At 43.4% G+C, this 26,743-nt stretch overlaps 1 protein-coding gene across 1 annotated transcript in view; it reads left to right on the top strand.

Moving 5' to 3' along the window:
• The first annotated feature begins 2,720 nt into the window (after positions 1-2,720).
• Positions 2,721-26,743, top strand: part of ITGB6 (integrin subunit beta 6) — a 131,125-nt gene continuing 107,102 nt past the window's right edge. The window contains exon 1 of the mRNA XM_004577134.4: positions 2,721-2,985. The gene's annotated coding sequence lies outside the window, so the exon portion shown is untranslated. The remainder of the gene's footprint in view (positions 2,986-26,743) is intronic.

Below are 26,743 nucleotides of genomic sequence, written 5' to 3'. Positions count from 1 at the left end.
TTGTGGGAAATAAGTGTAAAAACCAATCTTAAGTAAGCAAGGGCATGTTCAAGAACATCATTATAGCCCTTAACAGAATGGCAGGTAGCATTATTGTGCTAAATGACTACAAACTGAGGCACAATATGTTTTCTGTATGATCACATCTTTATACTAAAACAGCAAAAATGCACAAGCTTTGCAAATGACTAGAAGGAAGTAGGGAAATTTTTTCAACAATACTTTGCAGGAGAAAACCAAAGATGCATTGGGTAGGACTGTATGAACTTTTGCTCCTCTTTGTATATTTAATACCATATACACTAACGGCACACAATACACATTAAATGACTTATGAAATGTTTTATTTCAGCTCCTAATTAGCTGAACACCTCCTTCAACTTACCAACTAATCAAAGCTTTACCCAAATTAGCTCTGCAAGATAGTTTTGAAATATTTGCACCCTGTAGTTTTATTTTTCCATCCAGTTATCTTATATTCAGGGTAACACATTTGGCATTTGATCAAATAGCAAAAGCTTGGATTTAGCCCCTGAATGTCTCAAAGCCCCACTTCAAAGGAATTTTCTAAGGCTGCTCTCTACATACAGCAGGGTCCATGTCATTCGATCCTCAAGAATGTGGAGCAGCGGGTGAGGACTGTGCAAGTCAGAAGAGCCTATATATATATATATATATATATTTCCATCAACAGAACAATGAGTTCATGCCAAACCAGGGGTGGTATGTTCCAAGTGCAGACAGCCATGTTCAGAGAAAGCTCATTAGCATATTGATTTTTAAATAACGAAAGGGCTACAATAAATAAGCCCTCGTTAACGTACAGAAGAACAAAGCATACAAAATAGGCAATCACATTTGTGCTTGGTTTCCCAATCCACTAGAAGTAACCTGTATTGCCTTCATATGCAAGCAACCATAGCGGTTTCTTCTGTGATAGTTTGTGAAATGTGTATTTTTTTACTTGTAGTGGGTCTGTAGTCCTCTTTACAACCCACTTGAAGAGAAACACAAATCTCAGCACACACAGTGGAGTCAGCCATCAGGAAAGGGATGTGACTCTGTGCTGAGGCAAGCCACAGAGGACAGACACTTACAGGGAAGAGGAGTAATATCTTTATGGCATAAATTAAATCAGCCCTTGAATTTCACGTGGAAACATTTTTTCACATCCGAGTTCACTTAAAGAGCAAAAGACCAAACATGCACCCCAATTACAGTAAAATTAAAAGCTCCTTGAATGCTCATAAAATCAAAGGTTAGAAATGAATAGTTTTAAAATCTAATACCCACAACACACAATACACATACACTTTTCATAGATGAAGAGAAAGCTCAGAGAGGTTAACAAGCTTTCCCAGATCACATAGCCAGTGAGAACATGCTCGAGTGAGAATTCAAACCCAGGTATCTTGGCTCATTGTTTCTGTTGCCTCAGTATCCCTTACATGCCACAACCCTTGCAAGCTGCCAGACCTTGACCAGTAACTACTGGTTATGATATCCAGGAAACCATACGACATGATGGAAAGGGCTTTGACTTAACACTGGAGTTTAAATCCTTACATGTTCGCACTTTAGAGTGCCACCTTGGACAAGTCCAGCAGTATCCTAAATCTTAGGTCCTTCTGTGATGCAAATAATCAAATCCTGTCCTGTGGTGCAGTGGTCAGAATTCAAAAATATGGTGTCCATCAAGTACTAATCAGGAGGAGGGCACATCTTGAAAACTCAATGACGCATGTCCGCCCAGGCCATCACATCACTTCCTCAAAGGCAGATCTAAAGCTCTAAACTTTCACTCTCAATCTAGAAAGACCGTGGGCCAAACCATTCATCCTTGACAAACACTGAATGGATGTTTCTGTTCTCAGCTCTGCCCAGTTGGAAAAAGTCTAATTTTATCTGGCACATTTAATTCCTGGCACCATTTTTAGTACTAATCTCATTAGTTGTGGTTTTCAGCTTTTAGTTAACCCAAGCAAGCACATATATAGATGCTAGTGGGTTTTTTTTTTTAAGATTTATTTATTTTTATTAGAACGGCAGCTATTCAGAGAAGAGGAAATATATAGAGAAAGATCTTCCATCTGCTGGTCGATTGCCCAAGTGGCCACAACAGCCAGAACTGAGCTGATCTGAAGCCAGGAGCCAGGAGCTTCTTCTGGGTCTCCCATGAGAGTGCAGGGTCCCAAGGCTTTGGGTTGTCCTCTATTGCTTTCCCAGGCCACAAGCAGGGAACTGGATGGGAAGTGTGGCAGCTGGGATTAGAACTGGTGCCCATATGGGATCCCAGCATGTGCAAGGCAAGGCCACTAGGCTACCATGTAGGGCCCTAATGCTAGCAGTTTTAAACCAAAGCATCCAGGAAGATGCTTACTTGAAGACACCAGGATCCCTCTGAAGCAAATTCAAGGTAAACACACCTGAGGTACAGCAACGTGACTTTGGTCACGGACTCAGACATGAACCCAACTGTGAACTCAACTGTGAACTCTTTGGGGTCATTAATAAATGCATGTGCTTCCTGTCCCAGCCACCCTGCCATCTACTAGGTTTCAATGTCCTGAATGGAATGAACTTGATCCTCTCATTTCACTTTTGGTCTCTCTCCAGAGAAGCGAATGTGCTGGCATAGTTCTGCCATTTGTCAGCCAGAAATCTGGCTACACATTTGCTCGTCAATCTAAACCTAACCTATTCTCAAATAAGTGCTTGGGGATTCCTGTAAGTCAACCAGACATTCTGTCATTCAGCGGCACTATCTCCGTAGGACTCTGCACCCCTGTGCCTTCACGAGTTAGCTCCTGGTGCCTGTGGAAGAAGTATTCAAATGAATGTACTTTTTCAGGGATTCTGACACCAGAATGTTTTAAGTTTGTTCATTACCACCACAAGGATAAATGGCGTTTCTGCCAAAGATTTAATATCGCATGCCGAAATGTGCATCAGCACTTTCTGAAATTAAAGGGCCGGCCCTGAGAGGTGAGTAGTATAACGCATGGCTAATGAGTGCAAGCGGAAACGTGGGAGCCGTGTGTTTGTCAGGGCCGTGGACTGCTTGGGAAAGCCTCTGCTTGGGAAAGTTCCCAGTGTTGCTTCAACTCTCTTGACATTCACGTCCAGGTGAGTCTGACCCCTAGGTTTATGTAAGGATAGAGCACTATTCACTCCGCATGCCCTATTGTGATTGTTTTTCCTACATTTGTTTTTAACAGCTGTTTTTAAAATTTACTGTGGTTCAAGAACGGTATTCATAGAAATACCAGTTCCTTTTCCAGTAAAATATTTTCATAATTAGTTGAATAAAATATTCTCATAATGATTTGAATGACATATTTTCATAATGAACTGAATAATCTCTGGTTAAGCAGGTTTTGGATTGGAGCTATTTAATTTATTAAAACATACTGGTGATGAGACTGCCTTTGTTAAATATTTTGGTATTTTCCTGAGGCACAGACACTAAGGACCTGGGCATTTCAACAAGAACAACAAAAAAACCAAGTATCAGTTCTCATGGACAAGTGTATGACACTGTGCCAGCTCACTAGATTCCAGACTGGTGTTGTCCGTAGTACTGATACATGACAACTACGGAAGTGTCTGAAAATGCCCTGGTGTCGTTACTGTTCACTGTGCAGACCGCAAGGATGATCAGCAGTGTGAAAAAAAATAACCCTGCATTTATGAAAGGCTATTCATCCAAGTGATATATCCTCCAACAGCGGAAGCTCACTCAGCTGAATTGTGTTGGCTTTCCAAATGCCTAGAATGGACCGAATGCAGATTCCCGTCAGTAAACAATAGTTACCTACGTTTGTAGATTCTCAACAGCCTCAGAGTTCACAGTTGAAAATTGTTAAGAGTGGATTTTACATATAGTCACTTTGTTGTCGTGCCTGTTTGTGCCTGTGCAACCTTCTCTTCATGAAGTATAGACCTGTCCCCTTGGTCAGGGTGCTCTTCAATTCCCATTCATTCCTACTGTGCAGCCTTTCTCTTCTGACTTACTCCCTCTAGTGTTTCCTGGATGAAGTACAATACCTAAACTTCAATTTACAAACAGTAATACTGCTGCAATCTCCATATTTTCCAGTTACTTTAAAACAGAACAAACTTACTAGACAGCAAGGATTTTTTTTTAATCTAAGACTCTCCCAGTTAGTGGAATCTTGTATTTCCAACTTCAGATCCCCAAGGGAGCCATTTACTTCTGATTGTTAGGGTTAGATTCCTTCTCTGCCTTTGAATCCTTGTGCTCTAATTTACTTTTATTGTGATATGTAGAAGGGAAAAAGGTACTTTCATGAAATAAAGCATGCAAGGAGGCACTTCTTTTACATATTTCCCAGGGGTAGAACTTACACTTTGATTCTTCTTAGTTACCCAGGAGGCTCACGGTATTTCCAACCACAGAGCTCTTAGTCAAACCTAGAGGGATAACTACCTGGGCAATGCATTGCTTGTGGGCACTTGCTCTTTACAGAGAAGAAAATATACTTCCAAAGCCATCAGCTGCCACTGCCGCTTTGGAGATCAGCCATCGCTGATTGTTTGAGCTAACTTTAGGCCAAGGTCATCTGGGGATCCAACCAGCCTGCTCCCAGGGATGGCATCCACACATTGCTGCAGAGCACGGTCGGTCCTGCCAGTACAGCGAGACCAGCCCTTATGGCTATTTTTGGTTTGGAATTCCCTTGACTGTCCTTCAGGCTGTTGGCATTCAGTTTCTTTCTTAAGCACTCTGAGCCATTATCTGTGCTCTAACACTGACAGGGTATCTATCTCTGTGGGGGACCCCCACGGGAGGCTAGTAGATGCTCTAACAAATTCTAATTCTCAAGCAGATGTTCCACTTAGCATCACAAAGCTCACACTTCAGCTCAGCTATACCAAATTCCTTCAAGCAAAACCTTGAGCAGGAAACTTCAGGCTAATGTAGCCTTCTTCAGTTCAGTCATCCCTCAGTCTCTAACCATCACCAGGCCATGTCCACTCTGATTCACAGAACCTGTGAATTATTAGGACCTGTTAGGACCGTGAATTGTTAGGACCATGTCCACTCTGATTCACAGGACCTGTCCCCTTCGTTGTTCATTGTCATTACAGCTCAACTGCTCTTGCCTAAGTCATTTTAACAATTTCTCAGCTGATCTCCCTTCTAAGTCACCAATATTCTAACATCTGTGGCCTTTCAGAATTATAATACAGAACACAGCTCTCTTGTGTTTAAAATTTTTCAAGGATTCCCATCACCTCCAAGATTCCCAAATTTTAAATTCCCTAGAGTCTTGGCCCATTTTATGTTGACAAATGGAGTAGTATAGTCTTCACACTGCATCTTTCTATTATGGAAAAACAGAAGATGGGAAGAGAACCAAAGGGGAGCAATCTCATCCACTTATAGAGAACACACTGTTGCAGTAACAAATCCAGTTCCAAAATAGTGGTGTTAATCTCTCAATCTCTGTACTCTGTTCATGCAAATTACCAACTGGGATATGTCCTGAACTGGGTAAACTTGACTTCAAAGTCAATAACTGACACAATTCCTACCTTTGTCTTGCCTGGTTAATGATCTCTACACACACCTTTTTATCAGAGGCATTCATACAAGCGAAGGCTGACTCGGGGATGCAGGAGCTAGGCACTGGTCCAGCTTCCTTGCACAGAATTTCTGTGACCTCCTAAGTGCCTTTCCTATATAGCTTCATTACCTTCCCATACAGCAAGTTGATAGCAGCTGGCAGAATCTGACCTTCCATTGAACTGCGTAACATGGTGTGATTTTTTGCTTTTCTGTTGTTTCTCAAGCAGTCATCAGTGATTAGTTTACAATTATGTGGCTGGTAATCTGGGTGGGACTCAGCTGGGCAGTTTTTCTGTAGGTAACTTTAGGAACAGATGATTGGCCTAGGATAACCCACACTGATAGGGCCTGGTGGCTCATAGGACATCTGAGGGCATGTGTGCCTCAGTTCTCTTGAAGGCATTTCTAGAAGGCTAGTTTAAGCTTATTTTACAGGGGTCCCTTACGTCTAGTGCAGCAGGACTTGGCAAGCCTTAATAAGTACGTGCTTCTGAAGATTTGACTTATAACATGGTTGTTTAATAGTCAAATGGTCAAAAACAAAGTCACACTGCCAAATCAAGACTGAAGGAGTGAAGAAATAGGTGTGTGATGGAAACAAACAGAGTAGCCAGAAGACAAGAAATGGAGGTGTCTGGGAAGTCTTCAATCTACCACAGAGACTCCTTCATGGTTATCAGTCTATAACCTGGTTTTCTTTTGGAGGATCTGATTCCTCTTAATCACCAGTACTCATACATTGGTACACTCATTGGCGCATTGGCTCCCAAACATCCTCAGGATGTATTTGGGGAATGTGCCGTTTTAGAAAAGTTTGGAAGACATCATATATAACGAAGCTCCCATTCTCACACAGCAGCCAAGTAATATGGCACTTACTAAACAACTGCTCTCTCTCAATGACCCAGAAGGTCACGACCTGGACACAGTCCCCATCACTTCCCTGTGGTGCTCACCACTGCACTTCCTTGCCATTTGCCTTGGCACTCAGCCCACTCTGCAGAGAAATTAAGGAAGATATTCTCATCTCCAACAGGACGTGAAAACAAGGGAGGTCAGCAAGAGTAAGATGTCATGGAAGAAAGAATGTTCTCATGCCAAGCATGCATTTCTGTATTTACATGTATGGACAATGTGTGTAAAAAAAGAACGTGACTTAAGTTGCCATTATAAAGCAGCTTCATTCATTTTGCCCACTGAGACCACACAGCCCTTTCAGTTTCCTACTCTTTTTATTTTAAAAATCTCTTTATTTGAAAGGTAGAAAGGACAAATACCAGGGAAAGGGATGTCACTCTTTGATGGAATAATATTTGGCTTGAGCCAAATGGCCGAGGCAGAGCTAATCACTGCATCTTAACCAGGGACAGCTGGAGCTTCCTGCTTGCATCCTGCCTCGTCCTCTTTATTCTTTCTCTGAAGGCAGGAAGCAGAGGGCTCTGCACTCAGCAGTCACAGACACTCATCAAAGACAAACCACTAACATGGAAATTGAACAACAGAAGGCTCCCAGGTCCAAGGCTGGCTTCTGGGAGCCACGTTCAAGCACATGCTAAGTGGCACCATCAGCAGGGTACAGGGGTGGTGGGAGTTGAGAACAAGAGTCCCTTAGTTTTCCAACACATGACCCATTTTCAGTGAAGTCAGAGAGGAGGCGCAGGGCTGTGGCTGTCAGTTATGTGCTGGGTGGTAGCGATGTTAGTATTTCATGCCAGCAATTCTGTCTAACAGAAACTCATCCTGGCTTTATTCCATTCCTCTTAGCAAGATTGCAGTTGTAAATCAGCTAGAGTGTCCTGGAGGCTGCTTCAGGTAGGTTGTCTGGAGGAACAATCCACAGAATAATTTAGGATATGAGTCTAAGAAGGAAGGTCAATTTTGCTATTTAGAACCAGAGAACTGTGCCAAACTTGGCTTTGGAGGGATGCTTTAAATGTCAATCTTGAAATTTGAATTTAGAGTATCTAAAAGACACAATAATTCATAGTTTTATTTCCATGACTGTGTTCTCATCTGACCTCTGCACATCCTCTAAATTTGAGAAGCTACTTCCATTGTAATACACTTAGGTTGGTTAAAAATATTAAAAATCATTTTTAGTCATACCACCATTTCGTTTGATCTAAAGAGTCGTACGGACAGAAACTGGATTTGTAAGAAGAATATGGACCCTGGTGCTGTCTCTTTACAACCACGTGACCACTGGGTCTTTTTATTTCTAAAATTAACAAACATCGCCATGACTTAATTAACTCTGAAAGGACCCACCATCTCTCAATATCACATTAGCAATTGAATTTCAGCCTAAATTTTGGCAAAGCAAAAGCACATTCAAAACATGGAGCAGAAACCATGATGCATGGAGATGAATGGTCCAAGTTGTCCAACCAGCAGATGTAGAATCGGGGCTAGTTGTTTCCTGTGTCACAGTACATACCATGACAGCACTAGCTGGCTTGTGATGTGAATGCATGCATTTTCCTCTCTGGTCAGGTCCCTGAGATGAGGATGGGATAAAAGGCACAGGCCCAGTGGAACAACCAAGCTTGGATCCATACACTCCCCAGATCCCCGATTGGTCTATGCTGCAATCTCTACCAGATTAGCCTAACCCTTAGCAAGTCACAGACACAAACAAGATTCAACAGGCCTTCTTCAATGGAAAGAATCTACAACAGGAATCAGTGGCCCTGTTGTTTGGAAACAACCCACAGAGAAGGCAGAGACTGTTGGCTTGAGTGCAACTGCCTCTCCAACATTATTTGCTTGACCTTGGTTCTATGTCCACAGCCTAAGAATGCTTCTTGGGTGCCTAAGACTGCTTCCTCCTCATTACTGAGTAACACTAAGGACAACCCTTTCTGACCAATGTGGTCTCTGTTCCACAGTTCTCTTAAGACTGCCTACTCTCTATGGACTTGTATACACAACAGAAACATGCCCCTTTGGGGCCAATAATTATAAGCCCCTTACGCCCCGGCATCATTCTCAGCCAGTCACTCACTAGTTTCTTCCTCTAAGAACTCATGGAGAAGGAAATCAGTACTCCAAGCAATATTTAACTCCTATCACACTGTTTAACTATTAATATTTGGTAGCCCAACAGAATAGCAGTACTTCATCCAGGCATTTAAGAAAAATGGGTAGCTCCTAGCTCAAACTTTGTACTTGGACAGTCCCGTTGGATGAGCACACATGGTTTTCACACATGCTGGTAAACACTCAGATGGCGACGGCTGATTCATTTCTTCCACAAAATATTTATTGAATTGGCGAGGTTCCAGTTGCTAGGAATATCACAGTGACCAAAACACACAAGAAACTCCACTATTGTGAAATGAGAGGTGGAAGAAGCAATGATTTAAGAGTAAACACACTACATAAGGAAACTATTTTAGATGGTAAAAAAAAAAAAGCCCAGCAAGATATGAGGAATGAGCACTATGGGTGGAGTGGTCCATGCAGGTTTCCAGAAGATGGAGGCATTGGAGTAAAGTCTTAAAGGATGAGCCGAAGTGAACCAAGTAGACATCTAGGAGTGAATGTTGCAGAAAGACCACACAACCAGTGCAGTTACTGAGGTAGAAGCATGCCTGGAGTGTTGGTGGGACATTGAGGAAGGCAGAGTGCCTGGAATGCACCGTGTTGAAGAGTAGCGGGAATGAGATCACAAACACTGGGTAGCTAGGCTCTCCTACAAGAGATATATATTTTGCCTTCTTTTAGAGAGTTAGGAGGCATCTGAGTGTATGGAGCAGAGTGATGTGATCTGAGTGTTTACTAGCATCTCACATTGGCTTCTGTATGGTGGGTTCCAGTGTGTGCTGTGAAAGAGCTCACAGGACTAGGGCATGTGCAGTGAAAACAGCCACATCAATTCTCTGGCAAGACAGCCTGCACAGGCTGCCTGGATGGCATGTCAGCCCGCTTACTGAACTGTACTCTGCTGTGGGCTCCATTGTGTGTCCCTGTCCCTTGGGTTCATCTTCCATTTCAGGATCATGGGAGGTAGATAGAGAACAGGGGGGCTCTCCTCACCCCCTCTGCTGCAGACGTCCCAAAAGCTCAGATTCCACCTAGTAAGATCCATTGGAGCTAATTAACGATCCCCTTCAGTAGGTGTCTCTTCACTGTGATTAATTCTGGGTCAGAGACAGAAAGCTTCTTCCATTATGGTTCTGTTTTTTTTTTTTTTTAAGATTTATTTTATTTTTATTACAAAGTCAGATATACCGACAGGAGGAGAGACAGAGAGGAAGTGGAGCTGCTGGGATCAGAACCAGCGGCCATATGGGATCAAGGCGAGGACCTTAGCCACTAGGCCACGCTGCCGAGCCCCATTATGGTTCTGTTTTAAAAATTATTGTTATTCCTGCTTCTAATACTAGCATGAACTGAGGGTGAATTTCTGAAGTCATGTTACTTAGCTGTCACAACTGGTAATAGAAAAATTCAATTTATAAAGAATCAGGAGAGGCAAGAGAGGCATGCTCTTCGGTCTAGAACAAAGGAGATCAATCCTGACACAATGGCAGCATGACATCTGTGGACTTTAAAGATTCCAGGCTTCCTCTTCATTAATTAGAGAGAATCAAGAGTTCTGGTGCTTAATTATTTGCAGAAATTGTGCTCTGCAAAAGCAGATGCCAATTCACTCCAGCCGCCTCCAGCTGCAGCCCAGCATGATAATTAAACTGCACATCAGTCCCAAACCCGAGCTGCTTGGCAGATCCACACTTAGATGGTGATTGCCATCATTTGCCATCGACCACTGGACAGGGGGAGATGGGGTTGTCAACCTTCCCAGCACAGAGACCCAGGTGGTGGAAGCTGCCCTGAATGGATTAGCCTGCAGAGGGAGTGCTTTTAAAACCGACTGCGAGAAACATTAAGCGCCAAGTCACCTGTAACCTGCTTTAGCAAGGTGTACGCTTAGTGGATGAGAACATGTTTCTGTCAGGGTCAGTTGGTGCCCTGTGTTGTTGCTTATGCTACCCCTGCAGATACCCAATTATTTTAGAAAACAATCTGGCTTGTCATTTTTAATTACAAAAGAAACATTCTTGATATCAAAGTTACACAACGAAGAGGTGTATGAAGTAAACTTTGATGGTCTCTGGGCTGCTTCCAATCCCACCTTCCCAAGAGATACATTAGGAAGTAGAAGGTCACTCCTTCCAGACTCTTCTAGGCTGCAGGTTGTAAATTTTGACTTGTTTTTTCACCAGATTCTGACTTATCATCACACCTTAACATCTTTGCCATGTTTTCTGTACCCAGAAGTACATCCAACTGTCCTCAACATCCATGCTCCTCCAAGAATCCATAGCAGGTTCACTTATGACTGCAACCCTAGGCTTGAGCCACATGACTGGTGTGTATGGATGCATGCATATGATCTACTCATATGATCTTTGTGTTTCTAGGCAGGGGAGAGGAGGCAACTCCAACCCCTCCATCCTGCTGTTAACTTTACATCTGTAACAAAATGTTTCAAACGTTAACAACAGATGTTGCTGAAAAAGAAAAGGAGAAAATAGGAACAGCAGCAAAGCCATGAGCGCAGTTGGAGTCAATCTCTGCCTCCAGCCTGCTCACATTTCCCAGGGGACAGGAGTCAGGACACAGGCTCCCCCTTCCAGAAACAGGGAGCTGCCAAGGGTAGCAGAGGACCTCATCTGCCATAGGTAATGCAGCAGACTGAGGTGGCACAAACTTGTCCCTCCCAAGCATCAGTTTCTTGAAAATTTCTCTCCACAACTTCAAATCAACAACAGGACAAGGCCTGGAGTGTGTGACATTTGGGAAGAGCCACAGGCTGCCTTCCAGGTCTCTCCCCTAAATATCCAGGTCATCTGGGGTGCCCTGACATTTGCTGCCACTGGGACACTTTTGCCTTCTTTATTTAAAGTATCCTAAACTCTCTCCACAGATCTGCTAAGGTTGTCATAATAGCCTGGTTGATGTTGGATCCTGACTTGGGTTACCAAGGGCATTTTGATTACTCTGAGGGCGTCCAACACTAAACAACAGTAAACAAGCTTTGTTTGCCTCCTGCTGATAGTCCTTATTACACCAACTTTTACCTGTCTGCCAGAGTGATGCCTTCAACACAGAATCATTCCCTTGAGGGCAGGCAGTGTTATTGTAAGCATCTGGGTACTGCCAGCCTCCAGCTGGAAGCGGCACACAGATTTAAGCCCACATGTCTGTGCCTGGGCTTTTATCCTGCAGTTTCTTTGGTACTTGGCTTTCTCCTTTGGTCATGGTGATTATGTTGGCCATGTCTTTCGGCAGGACTTATAGGATGGTGTAACTTGCTTTATATGCCATTTTGTAGGATATAATACTCAGTTACTTAATGAAACACAAATTCAGGCATTTCTGTGAAGGTATTTTGTGGATATGATTAATATCTAAATTGATTGGCTTTAACTAAAGGAAATGGCCCTTGATAATGTGGGTGGGCTTTGTTCAATCAAAGGCCTTAGAAGTTTTACAGCAAAGAAATTCTGATCTAAGACTATAGTACCAGCTCCAGCCTGCCCTAGAATTTTCCTTAAAATTAATGTCTTGGTGACTGCTTCTATCCAATGTTATTGGTCCCGAGCCCTGCCACAACACACAGACTTCATTCAAAGCAGGCCATACATTCAGTTGATACAATACTTACTTTGAGTGCCTACCACATGCAAAGCATCGTACAAATTGCTAAGAATAATGGTAGGCAATGACAGTCCCTGACCTCAAAAGTGTTTTTCTTTGAGGCAAGTTCAGGGTACTACTGTAACTTCCCTAAAGAACAAAGCTGGCCTGGAATCTGCAGGAATGAGTGCAACATGGTGAGTCACCTGCAGCTGCCATGACCTGGGGCAGGGACATCCTGGACCAGCACAGAGCCAGGAGTGCAGATCATACTGGCATCATTGCCAACAAGAAAAAAATAGCTTTGGGGGTAGAAGAGAGTTGGTCAAGAAAGTTTTTTCTGGCTGCAGATTGAAGCCGTCTTCTCTGTGGGTCCCCTCTCCCAAGAACTGCGTTTTCTGGTGCAGTGGTTTGACTTCACTTCCTTTCCAGGAAGTCCCAGAGACTTCTCACCAGCCCACTACCTTGGGGGAAAGCCTGTATCTGGGTTCACATTTTGATCTAGTGGAGTGGCTAGAGAGGGGGAAGAATAACGGCTCTTTGAGAATTCTTTTAAAATCAACTTCTAAAAGGAATAGGTCATCCTGATGTTGGCAAATCTCAGCTGAAAGGAATACAAGAAAGTTGTGTGCCAACAACAGAAACTAGAAGATGCAAACAGTATGGGAAGGATTGTGACTGCCTTCCATGTGGCCTAGCTATTATAGCTCCCTGCCCCACCCCTCCTCTCTCCCCATCCCGACCGAGGAAGGCTGTGGTCAGGACTCTCTCCTTGAGCAAACATGAGACTATACCTGTCTTCTCACCCAAGACAGTGGAAACAAGAAGAGAAGGCAAGGAGCAGCTCAGGGCTCAGCATTGTTCAGGAAGCTCACCAGCATCATCTATGAATAGGATAGTACATCACATTCTTCCAGACACTGGACTGCTGTCTGACATATGATGGTCTTAACACACAAATCCATAATAAGCAGTATTTAAAAATTGCTCTCAAGAGTTCTAAAACAAGCAATCATTTGGGGGGGGCGGCTTGAAACTATTTAGATTTCCTCTTTAAAGCTCCAGGATCGTGTACTTGCTGTTCTCCCCTTATCAGAGAGCTGTTGTGTTGGAAACTTACCCTGTGGTCTGTCATTAAGTTTCCCCCCAGCTTCCTGCTCCCCACCTCCCATCCAGGTGGACATCACAGTTCCCTATCAGGGCACATCTGAGGAGACACTGCCGGAAATTCACAAATGCTGTTCTCTCTCTCATTTACCTCTCCATTTTGTCCATCAAGAAGTTCAGGCCAAATTTGGGTATGTCAACAGTAATATCTGCTTACAAGTCAGTTGTCCTCACATGATCAAGAGACGCAAGACAAGGTACCAAATATTCTCTTTCTCTCCTCCTTTGTTCCAATTGTCCCAACATTTATATTAATAATATTTCATATTGATTAACTTAAGTCCTAGGTTATTGAAAGGCAGGCAGTTTTTGCCATCAACCCATCCATGAGCAATGAAATACGCACTTGTGCAGGATATCTGAATTTCAATGTCCACCAAGGTTATCCAATTCAGCCAACAGCAATCTCATAATTATAATAGTGTACACTCTACAGCACTTCACAGTTTGTGTAGTCTATACAAGAACATTTCATTGGCTCTTATAAAAAAATCACTGAATTATTACTACTGTGCAAATTGCACAACGGAGAAACCCAAGCCTCACCGAAGGTTTGTCGTTCAAACCAGCTCAGCTGGTCCCTGCCTAATCTTCTCCTCATCAATCAAGGCTGCTCCAGCTGGAGCCTGATCTCACCAGGAGGCACCTGTAGGCCCACATCTCTCTTTAAAGCAAACCTGATCCCTATGACTTTCCACTGGGGGTTTTCACAAAGTTGTGGGGCTCTCGAGCTAAGGACAACAATCCTACACACTTGTAACATGCAGCAAGATGCTCCGCCATCATCTCCTCCAATCTACGATTGTTCCTCTGTCAATAGTATCACTGATGAACCAAAATCAGACAACATAATATCTCAATCATGGAAAAACAGCAGCTAATTTGGAGGGAGCCCCACGAGTCACAAGGATTCAACGCAGAGTGGATAAATGCAGACCAAGTGCCTCCTCTCCACTTCCTCTTTGGGATTCATCCCGGTGAGACAAATGCCTAGGAGAGCCAGGCCCCTCCACAACCACTTGGGTCCTACACTGGCCACTGGGATGCCACTGAACTCCAACAACAGCACAGACCCGGAGATACCTTTAATCCATTCTTATGGCGGCAACAAATACCTGAGCATAGCTACTTTATAAGGAGATTTTACACTAACTTACGGTTTTGTAGACTGGAAATCCAAGCTTGGACAGGCACATCTGGCGAGGGTCGCATGCTGCGTCACAATGTCACCGCTTAGGAGCACAAGCAGAGCAGCTAGCAGTGTGCAGAAACTGCAGGACGAGCAATGGAGGAGCGGCGCCAGTCTCCCTTTATAACATCTCACACTTGTGGTCACTGATCCAGTCTGAGATCTAATCCACCTGTGTGAATTGGGTGTTATTCCCTTACGAGGGTGGAGCCCTGTGATCTAATTGCTGTCCACTCTTCGGAGAGTTTCCACCACCTCCCAAGTCCCTTTTTCATCAGACAGCAAGCTCCCAGAATGTGAACCCTCAGTAGAAGAATCACATCCAAACCATGGCACCCTCCTCTCAGCCTTGACTCCATCAGCTGGACTCTGCACAGTCCTATTGAGGGGGTCAGCGGGGCTCATCTGTCCTCTTCTAGGCTGGGGTTGAGGAGGAGCCTGGCGCAGCTGTGAAAGAGACTCAGCTCAGGATTGGGTGGGCCCTGTGCCCCATGTGTAGCAGCTATGCAGTCATCAGCTTGCCCTCGCCCTTGATACTCAACTATTTCCACCTGTATTGCCCACGGACCCTTTCCATCTTATGCTCTCAATGTCACAGGTTTGCTAGTGGCAGGGAAGAATTGATACCTCGATGTCCATGTGACTTTGGCAAATGCTGCTTCTCATTCAGTGTGGAAGGTGCTTTTCCAGGCATATGAGCAGTCCCCAGCAGGGAACTTTGCTCTCAGTGCTTTCTCCAGGCATTTGAAAAGAGTTGCTGAAAAGAGAGAACCATAGGCAAACCTTAAAAGTGAGTGGAAGGGTACTAACCCGTCCTGGAGCCCTTTCTGAGCACTCGCGTGAATAGAAGGACAGTGAGTAGAAAAAGCCTTCACCCACTCCCTGTGCAATGTTTTCAGATGTTGATCAACACTCTTGCTTCCTGAGGTGACCAAGAACTTACAGTGGAAGGATGTAAAGTGCTTGACACATGCTGAGTGCATGGTGAAAACTAGTTTCATAAAAGTCCAAGTTAAGGGCCCGGTGCAATAGCATAGTGGTTAAAGTGCCTTGCACGCACCTGGATCCCATATGGGCGCCGGTTCTAATCCCGGCGACCCTACTTCCCATCCAGTTCCCTGCTTGTGGCCTGGGAGAGCAGTCGAGGGTAGCCTAAGGCCTTGGAACCCTGCACCTGCCTGGGAGACCTGGAGGAGGTTCCTGGCTCCTGGCTTTGGATTGGCTCAGCTCCAGCCTTTGCGGCTGCTTGGGGAGTGAACCATTGGACGAAAGATCTTCCTCTCTGTCTCTCCTCCTCTCTGTATATCCGCCTTTCCAATAAAAATAAATAAATCTTCAAAAAAAGTCTAAGTTAAAGAGCAGGCCAGGCGGCATGCATCAGTAGAGTTGGGTGGCTAAAAGCAGTCCCCGAAAGAAAAATGCCTGGGTTCGAAGCTCTCATCTGTTACCAGTTTTTGAACTTAGCCTCTCTTTTGACATCTCTGCCTCTTATTTCTTTTATTTTTTTAAAAAAAGAATTATTTATTTTTATTGGAAAGGCAGATATATAAAGAGAAGGAAATACAGAGAGAAAGATCTTCCATCCATTGGTTCACTCTCCCAGTGGCTGCAATGGCCAAAGCTGAGCTGATCCGAAGGCAGGAGCTAGGGGCTCCTTCTGGGTCTTCCATGCGGTTCAGGACCCAAGGCTTTAGGCCATCCTCAACTGCTCTCCCAGGCCATAGGCAGGGAGCTCGATGGGAAGTGGAACAGCCAGGATTAGAATCAGAGTCCACATCAGATCTCAGTGCATGAAGGGTGAGGACTTTACCCACTAGGTTACTGTGCTGGACCTGACATGTCTGTCTTTTATTTCCTAAGCTGTAGGTATCGGAGCTTTCCTCATCTGGGTTTTTCAAAGATTTGAATTCTGACGTAGTGCCAGCTTCACAAGTAGCAAATCCACTTATGGACTGTTATTTTCCTACATGATTATGCTAGGGTTTATCAATCCTTCTCTATATGTGCATGAATTATAATGTTACCCACAGTTGAGTTTATTTCACAACTCATCTTATATGGCCATGACATCCAGGGGAACACCGTGCAACTCTGCTATGCAGAACTATCATTCCTCAGAATATTAACAGGTGTTCTGATTGTGGCCAGTGGACAAAACGCTATAGGTCAATTTCCTGCAGGCTTCTTGCAATGCCAACTATGCTGACCACTCTCCAGGCAGAAGTCTTGTCCTCCCTCAACCCTGGACTCCTCCCAGATCCCGTGTGAGCAGGGTACACTTGGGGAAGAGTTAGCTTCGGAACTGCTCAATGATTTGGAGTAAAACAATGTGATCTTCTATCTGGACACAGAGGGTATGAGTGCTAAAGGCAGAAACAGAAGAACCTTTTGGTGCTGCGGCAAAATCAGGAGGGAAAACAAGGCTGGGAAGAACTTGGCAGAACTTGTCCTGGAAGGACAAAAGTTACATTGTTGTGAGTTAGCAACACCCAAGGGCAAAGCAGTTTGTAGTCAGTCCAAGGGAAAAAATTAAGAGGGCAAGGAGGCTGGGTTACCTTCCCCTTAACACCTTCACCTCCTCACTCTGAAATCAACTGATTCCATGTACTGCCCCCAGCATTGGCCTTGGTGCTGAATGCCTTGTGTACCCAGGAATGTCAGCACCCTACAAATGGAGCCAGGCAGAGCAGCAGTAGGACTCCATGGAAAGACAAGAGAATACATGACCCTGGATGCTGGGGGAAGGGAAATCCGCTTCAGGCAGGGAATGTGGAAAGGCCTCCAAAAATGGACTTTTGGAGCTGAGTCTTCAAAGGGGCTTGTTTGGTTGGGCAGAGATGAAGTATCTCAGGGACAAAGGAGCCCCTTGAGCTCAAGTGAGGCAATACTGATGGGGATGGGGATGGGTGAGCAGGGAGTTTCTTTGCATGCATTGGGTGGAGCATGGATTCAGGCTAAATGGTCTTGCCCAGACAAGACTGTGGAGAAACTCATAGCCTGTGTCTATAAGCTTCATTCACTCCATAAAATCTTAATGAGCATCTACTATGTACCAGGCACGATATTAAATGCTTGGGGAGCAAACAGTGATAAAACAGACGAAGCTTCCACTGTCATAGAATTCAACATTCCTGCATAGAGGGAAACAATAAGTAAGCAAGCATATATAATCATTTGTCAATATATGGTAGGAAGAAAAAAATAATATGAGATGGAAAATAGAGTGAATTGGGGCTGTTATTTCCAGTAGGGTGGCCACAGATGGCAGAAAGGTTGAGACATTTGAGAAGGCACCTGAACAGAATGAGGGGCCAGCCAAGCAAGCATGCAGAAGAGCCAGGTAGAATTGGCACAAATATTCAGGGCAGCATCACTCTTGGGGGCCTGGACCTAGGAAGTTGGTGAGGCAGGGACGTGCAGCGTCAGGGAGACTGGTGGGGACTAAGTCAGAGAGGCCACAAGGGTTCCTGTTGGGCTGTGTGAGAATTTGGAATTGTATGCGAATGCCTTGGTACAATGGGCTTCATTTCACTGGCAAAGGGTGTGCAGAAGGCCCAGAATAGCTTGGGGTAATATGGGGTGGGCTGGTGTTTTAGAGCAGCAATTTCCCAATGGTAGGTGCACAGATCATACATAGACATCTCTCACTGAGTTGTGAGAGCCCAAGGATGCTCAGGCTGGAGTGCAGCAGGAGGCGAGGGCCCCAGCCACTCACCTTCGCTTCTTGGCTTCCAGGAAGACAGTGGCAAAAACACAGAGTTTTTCAATAACCTAGAGCAGAGGCCTTGCTTTGGGGCTAGGAGGAGGGGAGTGAGAAGGGAACTGGGTTATGAAGTAAACTTGCTCTGTTCTGCTCATCTCTCCTGGACATTGTGCACTGATGCGCTGCATATTGAACAAGTAAGAAACAAGCACATGGCCTGCTATTGAGATGGCCCACTTCGGGATTTGGGGGGAGGAGTTTATGTGGAGAACTAATCTATGTGGAGGTAAGGAAAGTTGGAGAGAACAGTATCAAGGAGCTGGGTCAGGATCCTTTCTTTATTCTCCCCACTTAGAACACATATTAAATGCCAGCTCCTGGGCTTTGCTGACCACTGGCCCTCACTCTGCCAGTCTCACTGATTTCCTCTTTACTGAGTTGAGCACACGGGTCTGGTTCCTATCTCAGGACCCTTGCACCTGTTGCTTCTTTGGCCTGAAAAAAATTTGCCTCCAATATTCATAGGACTGTCCCCCACCCCTACCTCCAAGTTTTCTCCAAAGTTTCTCATCTAAAGAGGATTTCCATGCCCATACCACCTCCATGACAATCCCTATCTCTGTTTCACTTCTTCTGTCCTTAACATTTTTTTTACTATAAAAAGTAATACATTTTAACTGTGTGTTTTTATTACCCATTTCTCTTCTTCAAGGTATAAACTCTACAAAAACAGACACTTCTGTTTTATATCCCCAGAGCCCACAATAGTGCTTGTCATAGTGAAGACTGGATAGAGACATGGGAAGCCTAAATGATATTTCCTTCTCCAGTTATTGTCACAGGATCTAGAGACAACTGAATCATCTAGTACAGAGGATATTTCACACACATACACAAGGCAGCAACATACACATGTTATGGTGCATGTGGTAATCAAGAAGTAATATTTAAACATTTTGAGAGAGAGAACAAATCCATCTGGTGGGTTACTTCCTAAAGGCCAGGACTGGGTTATTTCCTAAAAGACCAAAAGTGAGAAGTGGGGACTCAAGGTCTCCCGCCTGGATGGCAGGGACCTGATGGTTTGAGACATCAGCTGTTTCCTCCCACGGTTTGCATTAGCAGGAAGCTGGCATCAGGGGCCACACAAGAGATTTGAACTCAGGTACTCTTAGCATGGGCATCTAAACCACTGGGTGAAATGCCCACTACTGAAAATAAATAATTTATTTACCTTGATCTATTACATTATAAAAGTATATGCTAAAAAAGAGTGGACCAGTTCACACGAATATGTGACACTTCCTTTGATAGGGTCACCGCAGACACTGTGATGGCTAGTATCTTGTGAAGTCTTGGATTACAATGACAAATGAACCTGGCAAAATGTTGAGTTCTGTATTTTGATATTTCTTATACCAATTCTACTTTGCATAACCTGTATTTGCAACTCACTCCCATGTGCTTCTATTCTTACCAACAGCCTCCAGCTAGCAAACTGAGCTGTGTTCTTAAAACTCGCTTAACTGGAACACATTATCATATAGAACCTGCATAATATACAGAGAATTTCTTTTTTTATTAATTTCATTGCATTATGTGACACAGTTTGACATTGCATTATGCGACACAGTTTTATAGGTACTGGGATTCCCCCACCCCTCCCCAAACCCTTCCCCAATGGTGGATTCCTCCACCTTGTTGCATTACCACAGTTCAAGCTAATACATGAAGAATTTCTTAGGCTGGGCCACAAAAGTGTATTTAAGAGTAATGCAATTGATGTTGCATAAATCTGAGATGAAGGCTATAGGAAAGAACTGTGTTGGATCACTAATTTCAAAATGCAAAATGTATATTGAGTTAGAAACTGTGTTTTTCAAAGATACCTTAATTTATTTGAAAAAAAAATGCCAGGCAGAGAAAGGGAGAAAGAGATGGTGAACGGGAGGAGGGAGAGGGAGAGGAAGAGCGGTAAGGAGGGAGGAGAGAGCTCTCCTCACTCCCAGAACGGCTTCAGAGCTGGGCCAGACTGAGGGCAACAACCCAGAACGCCATCGTCGTTTTTCACATAGGTAACAGGGACTCAAGTACTTGCACTGTCTTCTACTGCTTTCCACGGAGCTGTATTGGAAGAGTAGAGCCAGAACTCAAACTATCTCTCTAATATGAGATTTTGGTGCTGCAAATGGCAACTTAACCAGCTGTGCCACACCCGCCCCAGAAAATGGTGTTTTTATGTACCTTGGCTGACTATGCTTGAAAGAATCTGAAGACACTGGAAGAATCTTTTCATTTTTCTAGGGAAGCAGTCTGCCTTTCACTTTATGACCCCATGTTTGGTATCCTGTCCTGGGCCTTCACCCTGCCCCCACCCACCCCGCCTCTTGTCTTCTGTCCTTTCTTGACCATTTTTCTTTCTCTTCTTCAGGCTATATACTTCTGCCTCTACCCATGTCTGTTGCTCTAGCAGCAGATACTTCTCCCACCCGTCTTGAGTTCCATGACTCTGCAAGATTCTCTCGTCTTTGCTTTTATTTTTACTTAAAATAGGAAAAATGTCACAGGAAGAGCCCATCAAGACCACCTGTTTGGAAGAACAGGGGTCTCACATTTTATGTCCACAGAGGCAACATTTTCCCATATCATTCAAGAAAACCAGGAACCCTGGAAAACTCTTTAGTTTTGTTTAAATGTTTTTGGTTACTTGAATATTTACAAATTCATGTTTCATACACCTTTGTGACTTCAGTTGCATGGCAGTATCAATATATGTATGGAAGTGTACAATATGAGTATAATTTCACCCACAAAAGAGCGGAGACAATAGAACAACATTATAGAGGGGTTCAGCTATGCTTGACCATGGGAACTGAAATGTCTTACACCTTCATTGCATAAAATATGATAAAAGAAACCTTTACAGGGACCAGGAGACACCCTGCTTCTGTCACCCAGGTGAGTTCCAGAGAATCCACATCCTTGCATATCAAAAGTAGGCAATGATCCTTGCTCCTGCAGTATTACTAGACTGTTCACAGGGACCAACAGAGCAGAAATGAGGAGGCAGTTAACTGTCACAAATCCTAGAAGCCATGGTATTGTAAACCATCAAGATGTTCATTTTGCCTATGTCTGCCATGTTCTCATACTGTGGGTAATTTGGGAAATTATTTATCAGAAGCCCGCATCAACAATCCAGGAAAGCTGTAGCATTTCAGCAAGAGTTGAAATCATGTAGAATCTGATACTTGTTTTGGAATAACTATCAACAGCCTAAATAGGCAGTTGAAGTGGTAAGAGCTCTAAAGATATATTTGCAAAAGAAGAGGCCAGAAAGCACAAATGCTGTGCTGAGTGAATGCTCCCTTTCATATCTGCCTCTTTCTCTACTGACCAGGTTAGGATCTTTGTGTTTGAGAAGCTGGGGAAAGGGCACAAGCATTTAAAGCATGACCAAGATGGAAATCTTCCTGTGTCAACAGCAGAATAAGGGAACTTGCTCCCCTCCTGGGCCTGACTCAGGTGTCTAGAATGTATATCTGCCTATAAGTAACAGGGGTGTTAAGCACTGTGATTATTTTTCTCCACCTGGGTTATGTAGGGATTTCAGTTCATTCCAGGTAAATGGCTACTGAGGTGTCCTTGTCCAATAAATGATATGATGCATGTGAGAGATTGAAAAAGGACCTTTACCAATTGTGCCAGTCCTCTGATCAATTGGACACTGGGTGGGTACAGCACTTTTTGCTTTCACATCCGCTGATCCTTGCAGCAGAATTTCAGCTAAGGATCAAAGATACTGCCTACTCTTTTTAAGAAATCATCCTCAGAGTATAGGAGGCTGACCTTGTCCTAACTAAGTCATAGTGTGACTGTTATTTTTTTTTTATTAGAAGTCACATAAGAAAGTAGATTTTTGCCTGCTCTTGAAAAATCTACTTGGGCCCAAATTCCAACACATTGATAACTAGCAAAAACCAGGTAGTAGCAATTACTTTCAATGAAGTTGCCAGAATCCTCACCATTCCCTATTGCTGCTTATTTTTGGTCTACTTTATAGTATTCTCCTGCTCTCTCAGACATTTGAAACTGTGATCCTGATGTTACTATCACTCTACTATTTTCCACTCTTAGTACTCTTTCTAAAAGCTGACTTGAGATGGGATTTACACCCTGACCTGAAGCAGGTGAGCAAAAACACTGCATTCTAGACAGAAGGGTCTGCAAGTCCTTGAGGAGCCGGAGAACCAGGGAAGGAGGAAGCATCAGACAGTATTCTGTAGGTGATACTACTCAAGAATGAAATCTAACCTGTTGGAGCAAAATGGATGCAACTGGAAAGCATTATGCTTACCAAAACAAGGCAGTCCACAAAAGGCAAATACATGATTTCCCCGATCTGTGGTAGCTGATATACAGAGTACAAAAGACGTAATCTACATGAGTAAGATGAATATTTTGAGATTTGATTATTGTTTATGCCTTTGTCTATACAGTTGAGGATTGGTCGGGTTTGCTTTCTGCTTGCTGTTTGTTGAACTTTTTACCTAATCGAGTGTTCAGCTTGTGACTGAAAAGTGAAATGAAAATACATCATTGTAAAAACTAAAAAAGAAAGAAGGAAAAGGGAAGTTAGATGAGGAACAAGGCAGGAGGAAGGGAAGGTGGGAAGCGTCACTATGCTCCTAGATCTGTATTGTAAAATATACAAAATATGTTCACCTTAAATAATGTTATTAAAAAGAAATTCAATGCAAGGTACAAATATAAGCTACTCATGCAAGTGACACTTTCCTACATTGTAAAGGAGCAAGAGCAAATAGGTGAAATTCGCAGCTGAAATGACTCCAAATATTTTCATTGTATTTCATCATGTACTCAAGTTTAAAAGTGAGACTTCTGTGACTCTGTGCTGCTTCTCATATTCAATCTCTGAGGTCCAGTGTGAACGTTACACTTCCAGCACATCTCCTTGTGAACTAATGAGCCACATTTTCAGTGCCCAACAGCAGCATGTGGTAGAGGCTGCTGTACTGGATACACAGGGATAGAAAATTAAGAAATTGCTACCCAACTTACTAGTTGTGTCTACAGTACTCTCAAGAACTACCTTATGAGACCAGAAAAAAAACATGTTTAGTGAATACTCACTGTGCACTAAATGTGATCTAAACATAACATTTAGTCAGGTGTGCCACTGAAAAGACAGCTAAAGCAGGAAGTAAAAGGTATTCAAAGGGACCTAATGTGCTGCCACAACTGTGTCGCCTGCTGTCTCATGCCCATGGAACTTCTTAGCCTTAGTTTTTCTCATTTCTAACACCAGCAATAATTATATCTACAAAAGGAGGCTGTTGTGAAATTCATGGAATTGCTTTAGGAGCTATAAAAAGTGAACTAGTTTTTAAAAAGACCAATAGCTGCATGTCATTCAATGATGGACACCCTGACTAGGTGTTATCTGTCTAATGCAATTATCAAATGCAATTATTAATTATTAACCAAATTTTTAAGGTGAAGAAACTGGAGCTTGTGAGAACTAAGCATCTCACACAGTCACATAGGTAGTAGTTGGCAGAGTTAATCATGACTTTGAAAACAGGTTATCTTGCATTTAGTACAACATGCCAGTTACCAAGATCATGAGAATAAGAGACAGAAAGAGAAGTTTAACCTTTTTGAGATATTTTTCAAACATATTCTTTTATTTGAGAGATAGACATACGGATCCTTCACATCTGCTGGCTCAAATCCAAATGCCCACAACACCCAGAGCAGGGCCAGAGCTGAAGTCAGGAAACTGGAACCAAGTCCAGTGGCAGCAATCAACTACTGGAGCTATCAACACTGACTGCATCCATGTCAGCCTCAGCAGGAAGCAGGAGCCTGGAGCCAAAACCAACAATGGAACCCCAGAACTGTCGCACAGAAGGTAGCCATCTCACTCATTAGGGAAATCAACCTGCTCCAGCCTTCTAAGATATTTTGATGTGTTTGAAGGCTGAGGAACCTGAGGCTTTACAGTTTTATGGAGGATCACATACATGATGAGTTAATGGTCCAGGTAGATTTACAACTGGGCGCTCAGCATTGTCATTCTAGCTTAAGTTCACAGAGCCTCTGAGCTGAAGGAATCTCCTGATTAATGAGATCGTGTTTTAATCTCCTAGATAAAACGCCAATCCCTCCAGGGTCAAACCTCTTCAAAGATGGAAATTGATGCAGCTGTGTGACTCTACCTCCCATTTGCTCAAACAGCTTTAATGAATACAAGGGATCTTCAAAAATTGGTGGGAAATATGTATTATGAGAAACTATGCATGGATTTCAGCTTTTTTTTTGCACCAAGATCAATTTACCTTTCAATTTTCCCCACAAAATTTATGCAGTTTCTCCATGTAGCCCACGCCAATTTCTCTTCTTATACCCTTTCTTTCATAAGAAAATGTATCATGACCTTTCCAAGCTTCAGGTGGACTCACGCAAATAGAGACAAGATGATTTGCAAACAAGTCCCTTCCCAATGGCACACAAACTCAGTATGACTCAAGGCATTTATGCCTCCGGAAAGATGCTATTTCTATCCCAGTATGTGAAATGATTTATATAACTTGACATTTTTTTAATGTATCAACATGAAATCTCATCAGCGGTCCATGTGTTGGGTGCACATGTAACACACTTCTCAGTGTGTAACACTCTTCTCAGTGTGTTACCTGTGTGTGTGCGTGTGTGTGCGCTCATGCGCGTATTCTTCCCACTTTAGGCAAATCCTTATCTCTTGGTCTCTTCCACCCGAGCCCTTCTTGTCCTTCACAGATCATTTAGCTGAGGTCAGCGAGCTGACCGTTTCAGCCAGGAGATAGTCCTTGACTTCTAAGCACATGTTTTCTGCACTTCTCCTTTGAGCTCAGCTCACATTCCACCTTGTGTTGTTACTGAATTTGTGCATGTACTTTCTTCCCCCAACTCAGTAGAGGCTCCTTGAAAACATAATCCTTCAATCTGTAATGTTTTACATGTCAGTAGTACTTGAAATATTTTATTGACTGAACACATGAATGCATTCCTTCTGTGTAACAAGGCTGGATTTATAACAAGAATGTAAGACCTATGGAATTAAGCAAATGTCAGCTGAAAAGCAGACAGAGTAGCTCTCCTAGAGGAAATAAAGCTTGCTACAGGTTCAAGGTTTTTGTCTTACTCTCCTTTCCTCTTTGTTTCATCTCTACAGTCCTAGAATGGGAGTTACTAAATCTTTCTGGACTAATATTTTTTACATCCATTTAAGAGTACTTTGATAATGCTACTTCCCAGTTACAATATGTAATGTCAATATCCTCAAGCAAAAAACCAAATTATCCGGCAAAGTGTATGATCAGAGTAATGTGGAAAGCAATAAAATTGGTACAAGTATAGAAAGACTTTGCTCCAGGTGAAACTGAAGACTAATTGAAAACTGTGACTCAGCTGTCTGCATTTTCCTGCTTTTAACAAAGCAGCACAAAGCGTACAGTGGCCGTGAGTAAACTCTCAATGCCCTTCAAGGTAATGAGTAACTGCCTGTGACTCAGATAAGTGTGGAAAGAAAATCTCAGACCTTGAAAAACACAGTTCCTACATCTGGCTGGGCCTGGGTCTCCCTGGGTCTGGGAAGGACTATTACACATTGGCATTCTAATTTGTCAAGGTGAACTCAGAAGAATCACCTATGGTCTTTAATTTTAAACTAACTACCAGGATAAAATGTGGAACCCTATCAATTCCTTTTCTCTCATATTTTTACCCTTTCTTTAATGTGTGTGAAGTCAGCAAACATGGGCACATACATGCTGAATATTGGCAAGGCAGACACCTTCTTTTGGGGTCTGGGTTTCCAGATGCTTGGAGAGTAGACTGGGCTGGCAGCTAATGGGCACTTGGGTTTATCTTCATGTAAAACAAATTAAATTCTGATATGAGGACTGTTATCAGAAATCCCCAAGCCCTGCCCAGCTCCTGAAATCTCTGCCGCCAGGGGCGTTTCAGCAGGTAAACAGAACTTCTGCCACTTCATACACTCTATCTCCCTCAAGCTATGTGCAAGTTATTTGACTTTCCAGCCTGTGGAGTTGGTTGTGGTTTGCTTTCCAAAGCTACTTTATGAAATATCTGAAATGAATTCTCCCACTTGAGTTTTTTCCAACATTTCTCCAAGTCCCTGAACATGTTAGAGAGGGGAGAGGGGAGAGAGGAGAAAGGGGAGAGAGGGAGAAAGGGAAGGAAACAGAAAGGGAGAACCGGGGGAGAGGGAATGGAAAGAGAGAAAAGCAGAGGGGGAGATGGGGAGATGGGAAGAGAGAAAGATGGAGGAAAGAAGAGGGAGGGAAGGCGACAAAGGAAGGAGAGTGAGGGAGAGGGGAGGAGAGAGAGAGAGAACATAGGCACCAGTGCCTCTTTTTCC

Source organism: Ochotona princeps, chromosome 5, assembly GCF_030435755.1.
Source record: "Ochotona princeps isolate mOchPri1 chromosome 5, mOchPri1.hap1, whole genome shotgun sequence".
NCBI classification, from domain to species: Eukaryota; Metazoa; Chordata; class Mammalia; order Lagomorpha; family Ochotonidae; genus Ochotona; species Ochotona princeps.
The sequence above is the reverse complement of the archived record's forward strand: the minus strand, read 5'-3'. Positions and strand labels throughout refer to the sequence as shown.